Genomic DNA, 8329 nt, shown 5'->3' with positions numbered 1-8329 from the left:
CAAAAAAAAAAAAAAAAAAATCCTGCTAGGATTTTGACTGAGACCGCATAAAATTTATAGTCCAATTTGACATCTTAACATTATTTTGTGTTCCATTTCATAAATGAGGTATATCTCTCCATTTATTTAAATTTCCTTTGAAATCTTTCATCAGAGTTTTAAACTATTCAGTGTATAGGCCTTTTACATATTTTTCAGATTTGTCAAGTATTTTATCTTTTAGTGCTTTTGTAAATGTTATCTCTTTAAATTTAAATTTCCAATTTTATGTTGCTAGTATATACGATAAAATTAATTTTAGCATGTTCATCTCTTATTCTGCAATGTGTTAACCTCACTTAGTAGTTCTACTTTTATATTTTCCATTCTGGATGGCTTTCATTTACTTTTCTTGCCTTACTACCTATCTAGGATCTCTCATACAATGATGAACAGAAGTGGTGAGAGTGAACATTCTTGCCTTCTTGCAGGTCTTAAGGAGAAAGTTATATATATACATAACCATGTAAGAATAAATTACATGGCCCTTTGCCCCCGGATATGAAGAATAAAGTTCTATTATGTGATCACAGTGCAATTATCAGTTTTGTTAATTTACATTGATACAATTCTTATATTTTGCATCAATACTCCAATTTTGCCAGTTGTTCTAATAATGTCTTTTACACCATTTCGCCTCTCCATTAGAGTATGCAGTCTAAGGCCAGATACTGTGCCATCTGCCATCTCTCTCTAGTTTCCTTTGATCTGGAACATCTCCAACAGTGTTTATCTTTTATAACATCGATGTTTTGAAGAGTAAAGATCCCTTTTTTAAGTTACATGTTCTTCTCTTACGTTTATCTGATGTTTCTTCATGAGTAGGTAGTTGTTACTGTATTCTCAGCTAGAACACTGTACAGCTGTGCTGTATCTTTCTAGGTTATCACATCTGGAGATACATCATATCCATCTATCCTTTACTGGTGATGTCAGTTTTGATCACCTCATTAAAATAGTGCCGAAATCCCCACTGTATAATTACGAGTTTTTCTCCCTTGAAATTAATAGTTAGTCTATGGGGAGACACTGTAAGACAATGCAACTATCCTACTCCTAATAAAAGATTCTTTTTAAGTTTGTCGTACATTCATTATTTTGCCTAATTCTATGTAGAACATACTGTTTATCAAATGATTATTTCCCAACTTTAACATTCCCTCCACAACAATCAGTTAGTTATCTGTATTTACTGTATTTACTGTAAGGAAGAGATCTCCTTTCTTTAATTATTCATTTCTCTACTTATTGTCAATATGGACTCATGAATTCCCATTCATTCAGTGGATTATAATTCATTAATGCTAATAAATAGTTCACTGGTGCTAAAATTGTCCCAGATTTGACCAATAAGTGCACCTTCAAACTGGCAGTTGTATCCTTATGACAAGTTCCTGTCACTCTTTTTTTTAGTACTTCCTTATTTTCTGGCATAACAAGAAGCACCAGAACCATCTTGTACTTACTGTGCCCAGCCCTGGTATCAGATTTTTCAAGGTGCCTTTGTTCATTTTAAGGAAGAGTGGTAACGAGAAGAAGTTAGGGGCACTAGGTGCGTTCGTTGCCACTGGGGTGTCATTTCTTCCTTATCTTTCCTTGGACAGAGCTAAGAAAAATATGCATATATATACATGCATATACATATACTTATCTAAACTATAGATACCCACATACATATGTACATGTATACATAAACAGTCACACACATGCACACTAATAAAGTATTTAAGAAAACCTAAGTTCACAGTAGTACATCCAATTCCAATCTAGTCCTATTGGGCTTATATTTGCCTTTCCCCCATTCAATACCTATTGTTTTTCCATAGTGAAACCTCTGGTTCCCAACATCAAAACGTTTACCCATTTGTTCAACTAGTTAATGCATCTAAAATAGTTTTCAGAATGTTTTGTCTACACTAGTACAATCAACAAACCTATTAAAAATACTTCAGGATTTGTCTGTGAGTCTTCACACGCTACTTTGCTCAAGACTAAGGGTATATAAATACTGTGTTCATAAATTACTTTGATTAGTTTGTTATTTCACTTACTTTCCCTATAGCATGTTTATGGTAGTCAATGGAATTACAATTAGGACATTTGTTTCAGTGTTCTTTCAGTTTTTGAGTTACCATTTATCTTAATTTATATCTAAAAATAGGTAGAATGTTACGTGCTTTCAAATGTCAAAATTACGTAAGACAGCATACTCAAGAAAGTGCTACTCTCTCCTCCTTATGCCTTCTGTTTCATTCTCACCTCAAGTTTTCTTACCGTGTTTGTCTTTTCAAACTACTATGAAACTGTGATTTACAAATCAAGCCATGACAGCATTTGAACTTGGAGAAAATTCAACATTTACATATTAATTAATTATTTGACTTCTGCCTTTTCCACTGTTCTCAACTCAATTACAGTAGTTTCATTTGACAACAAAAAGCTGTAAATACAAACATAAATGCAGGCACTATTGTTTGGCACCTCTTGATTATAAAATTGTCATTCTTATTATCCAGAGTATACATATGTGTGCATATGGGTGTGTGCTTCTCATCAAAATGAGAACACAATAATATAAAATCTCATAGGGAATGCATTGACCTCTGAAAATTCGTCTATTCCAAGTACAAGCAGGATGTGTTCTTTTCCAATTCTCTTTCTCAGGAATCATACCATAATTCGGAAAAAAAGAAAAGAAAAGAAAAGAAAAGGATGCCATCTTTAATAAGTTTATGCATAAGCCATTATTTTTTTTGCCCTGCAGTAGCATATGAGGCACATAAATAAGTTTTATTTTGAAAAAATAAGTAAATATATGCATTTTATTAAATGCAATGTGTCCATGTTCTTCCTAATGGTATGACTGTGACTAAATATAAGGAAAAACATGAACTTAACCGACAACTTTGTTTTTTTCACATTCTTCATTTGAGTTTTGGTGGGAAGTGTACTCATTATACAGAATTATTTATTAACTAAAGAATAAATAGAGATTCAATGATCATAATCAAATTACAGGTGTAAATTAAAATTGAATTTATCCAACTACCTGTTTTCTTACATCTCTTCCTCCTGTCTTCAATTCCACTCCTAAGCCAGCGAGCACTGTGGTTCCTACTTCACAGATTTGCTCAAATGCTTTTTCCATCTCGAAATCTCACTCTCATCAGTTCCTTTTCCAAGTTAAGTCATACATTAATTTCACATTCTTTCCTCTCACTTCTCAGATTTCACATAAATCTAGAAATGGCATTGCAGTAAATTGTTTATTTTGTGGTGAATTAATAGCCAACATATTATCAGATCATCTTAATAATTGCAAAAATGACAAAAAAACACTTACAGGATTACAGTCTAACAGCAACAATGTAATATTAGATATTTGGCTTTAAATAATAAAATTTGATAAAGTTTTATTTTCTTACATTAATATTTCATAACTTAAGTCCTGTCTCCCACATCTTACTCTTTTATTCAGATAGGAAACGATTGCTATAGTCATAGATATCTTATGTAAGCAGCACTTAAAAAAAAAGCATTACACTAAAATGTGAGTTGGGAATATTTTGACTACAACAAAAAAATTCAAGACACAATAAAAAAAATAAGTAATAAGATATTCCTATGTAAATTCTTTTACATTTTGTAGTTATTGTGGTTTTGTTTTATTTTGCTAGTGTGAATATAATTTTGCCACTTTGGTGTGAAAGCAACAGTTCTATTTTATAATATATGGAAGTTCCTCATCAGCATACTTGTCTGAAGCATAAAGATTGAGTTTAGTTCTCTAATGATACCAGATGCTCTACTCTTCTGCAACATTAGCTCATGGTCTGAGGAGAATTGTAACATGTGGCAGACTCAGCAAAGAGATGGATTCCAAATCCTTAGCAGAGTTCTGAAAAATGGCAATAATATTTTGGCAAGGAAAAATCAATACACATGGTCTTGACAGCAGTCCCAAGCTCAGACTGGTTCCACCCTTTTTCTTCACCTACATTTCCAACTTTGTTTCAGAATGGTTATTGTTGAGGATCTGAGAGGAGGGACAAACAAAAAGCCTCTAAGGGCAAGCAGGTAAAAAGTTTTATCAAGGGCGCCTGGGTGGCTCAGTTGGTTAAGCGACTGCCTTCGGCTCAGGTCATGATCCTGGAGTCCCGGGATCGAGTCCCGCAGCAGGCTCCCTGCTCGGCAGGCAATCTGCTTCTCCCTCTGACCCTCCTCCCTCTTATGTGCTCTCTCTCTCATTCTCTCTGTCTCAAATAAATAAATAAAAATCTTTAAAAAAAAAAGTTTGATCGAAGTTGGGGGAAATAAGAGGGAAGTTGATCATTTGGTGGTTTGGGGTTGTTTAGGGAATCTGGAAATACTAGAAGTATTGTGGATCCCAGAAAGCTTTGGATAGGTAGTTTTACAACAATTGAGAACATGTATTTAACACAATGACTAAAAATCTGTGGAACTTGATTGTCCAAGGGTTGATGCTTCCTGAAGATGTAGCTATTTTAATAGCAATTTTGAAGAAAATATAAATAATAAATACAGCTAGTTTAGAATTACTTTATTAAAAACCCATCATATCAAGATGATCTCTGAGGCTCTCCCATTCATTTCCTTTTTTTTACTTTTTTTATTAAAAATTTTTTATTAGCATATAATGTATTATTTGTTTCAGGGGTACAGGTCTGTGATTCATCAGTCTTACACAGTTCACATGGCTCACCCTAGTACATACCCTCCCCAGTGTCTAACTCCCATTCATTTCTATCCAAGGAGTCACTCTGAGTCTCATAGTGAACACTAGGCTGGGTGAACCGTGTCCTGGCCTGGAAGGCATCTTGAATGCCCTCTCTAGAGTACAGTAAGTTTATTGAACAAACAATCTGTGTATATTCACAAAGATTACCTCTTATCTGGCTGTAAATGAGAACAATATTGCGAGTTATTTACCAGATATTAATTTGGTATCTGCTATGACCTAGGGAGCCTATTGGGTTATTAAAACAATAGAGTAGTTTAAAGATAATTATTGAAATGTTTTCCACTGGATTTTAGATGTGTTTTTATTATCCAATTAAAAAACCTTTAAGATAAGAAAATTTATCACCATGGGTAATCTAAGCTTGTCTTCTTTTAAATACAGAATAAAGTCTGATTGCCCCGCCACCTCACCCATTCATTCAATCTTACTCTTTCTTCAACTCTTTTATTTTCAACAAATATCAGATGCCTACTATAAGCCAGGCATCATGCTAAGCTCCAGGGACATGGGTGTGAGCATAACAAACAAGAGGACTACCTTCATGGCACTCGGACCCTGGTAGAGGACACAGAAGAATCATCAACTAAAAGAGTGTGTGAAGGCTGCATTGAGAAAGTGCAGGTGCTAAGTAGGTATTATCAGGAAAAACTGGCCTTTCTGTGTCTCAGGGAAATCTCCCCAGGGCAGGACTATCTGACAAGGAAGAACGGATAGGAATTAGTCTGATCACATGGGTTAGGAGTTAATCTGATCATGTGCATTGTGAGACGAGTGTGTGAAGCAGAATGTATGCTGTGAGGGTCTGAGGTAAAAGAGAAGGTGAGTGTGAGGAACTTAGTTTCAGATGGTCAGTGAAGACCAGAGTGTGGAGTGCTAAGACAAAGTGAAGTGAGACAAGAAAAGCTAAGGTGATTCTCCTGAAAAGGAAGGTTTTTCTTCTAAGAGTGGTGAAATGCCATTGGCAAATTATACATCAGGGAATGGCGAGGTTCAACTTGGATTTTAGAATAATTTATCAAGAGATGGTATAGAGAATAAATGTAAAAAGAAGAAAGATGGGAAACAGGACTGGAAACTAAGAGGGTGTTAACCTAAATCCAGGCAAGAGGTGGACTACAGTACTCTCTCTAGGGCAGAGATGTATGGCCCTCAGAAAAGATGTCAGAGGTGAAGTAAATGGGTAAGGTTTATTTATTCATTCACTAATTTTACAAATATTTATTGAGGATCTACCATGTCTAGGACTTGGCACTTGAGTATTACGTGTTGGTACTGCAAGAAACAACAAAACAAACAGAAGTCCTTGTCTTCACAGAACTTAGAATCTAGCTGTAAGGACAATAACAGAAAAATTAATAAAATATCTATCAGAGGATATATTTTTTCACCACTTGATCAGAGGATCATAAGGGGTGAGAAAAAAATAATAAAGGAAAAAGAAGGCAGAGGGCTGGTAAGTTGTGAGATTTTAAGTGAGATCAGCAAAGAAGTACTCACTGGGGTGAGATTGGAGCAAAGGTCTCTAGAAGAGGAGGGAGCAAACCATGCAGCAGATGCTGGGAAGGAGTGATCCAGTTGGAGGGACCAGCAAATGCAAAAGCCTTAAGACACGAGTATGCTCTGGGTACATCAGTATATGTTGGAGGTTAAAGCCATAGGATACACAAGAAGAAGGAAGAGGAGGAAAATGGGTATCTCAGGATAAAGGATATCTAGGTTACTCTAAAAAACAGACATTGAGACAGAACTCTTCAGGTAGAACTCATTTCCCAAATGCACTACAAAATTACCTAACTCCTTTAATAGAATATAATGTATACCATCTTTCTCATACTGGTAAACATTATGGACAGTACTATGGAATAGCCCTTGCTCAGGGGCTAAAGGCTTCATAGAGATTTGTTTGCTCCAACTCTGAACGCTTTGATGATATTGGGATTACGATCTAGAAAATAAAGAAAAACGGATCTGCCTGTTAGATTTCTACCATCTATCCTCTTTTCTACTGTATCTCATAAGCAGGCTATTGGGGTATAAAATCTGAATGCAACTCTGTTTAATATCAATGAGAGGGAAGAAGTATTATGTAAGCTTTTTTTTTTTTAAAGATTTTATTTATTCATTTGAGAGACAATGAGATAGAGAGAGAGCATGAGAGGGGGGAAGGTCAGAGTGAGAAGCAGACTCCCTGCCGAGCAGGGAGCCCAATGCGGGACTCGATCCCAGGACTCCAGGATCATGACCTGAGCTGAAGGCAGTCGCTTAACCAACTGAGCCACCCAGGCGCCCATTATGTAAGCTTTTTGATTCTCGGTATCTATCAATGTCTGATTTCATGTTTGTAAGACTATTCTGGCTGGTTGAAGAAGTTAGAAATGGTACTATGTTCAATCTTTTCCAGATAGTGTAAGAGGGGGAGAAGGGTAGCAAGATCATTGTAGAACAGGCTGAGGTTGGGATCTACATATAACTGGGTGAATCCCTTTGTGTGAGATTGGTGGAAAATACGAGGTGTCATTTGCTACCTCACTTCCTCTGGAAAACCCATCTTGAGACCTAGAGAAGGAATCATGTGCCCTTCAAATGTTTTGGTACCACCTTTATCGTAGAATTTATCACTCTGAGTTGAAACTGCTTCTTGTCAGCCCTCCAGACCAGATTGCAGACTTCCTAAAGACATGGATCAGGTCTGTTTTATCACCAAGCCCTGTACGTAGCATAATGCTCAGCACATGATAGGCACTCAATAAATACATGTTTAATTCATGAATGAGGGCATGGACCAGTTCAACAGCCATATCTCTGTGGTAGGATCACCTAAAACCTACCAACTTTTTCTTTTTCCACCTCAACTACTACTCTACAGCCATATTTCTCTTCACTATATTTTTGTGCAATCAGTTTTTGATGATTGCCTTTACATTACTCTTACACAACTTTTTTATGTTGATTTCAGCCACCATCACTATACTTTGAGATTTTTATTTTAATCCTAATGCTATCGTGCAACACGGAGCTTTGTATCACCTACAAACTTGATAAGAATTTCTGCTATGACTATTAGTCATTATTTTATAGGCATATTAATTAAACTTCGTTCATACCTCCCATTTCAGTATCATCCCACGAAGATGTCTTCACTTCCCTGACAAAGTACAGTATGAGAGACTTTGCCAAAATGCACTGACATGAACTCTGTAGTGTCAGAAAGAGAACCAGCATCTCTAAATTAGCCCCAAACAGGTAGAATTGTTTAATCCCAAGGCATTAAGAGATTTATGTCCTGTCATTTTTAAGCATTTTCACTCTTCTCTACACAAATAAGGGTTACATCACTGTCAGCACTTTCAGCCAGAGTGAAGCATTTGATTAGAAATGCTTGAAGAATGCATGCATGTAAAACCTTGAGCCTTCTATAAGACAATATGAATCAGATTCAATTGCTAGTATTGAAAAATAAATCAGTGTGACAGCCAGATGAAGGCTATCCCTGCCATAGCTCAGCAAAGCAGTCACGAATAGACTAAC

The sequence above is a fragment of the Mirounga leonina genome, unplaced genomic scaffold (assembly GCF_011800145.1).
Source record: "Mirounga leonina isolate KUSES-001 unplaced genomic scaffold, KU_Mleo_1.0 Mir_151, whole genome shotgun sequence".
Taxonomy (NCBI): domain Eukaryota; kingdom Metazoa; phylum Chordata; class Mammalia; order Carnivora; family Phocidae; genus Mirounga; species Mirounga leonina.
This window is presented reverse-complemented; position numbering follows the sequence as displayed.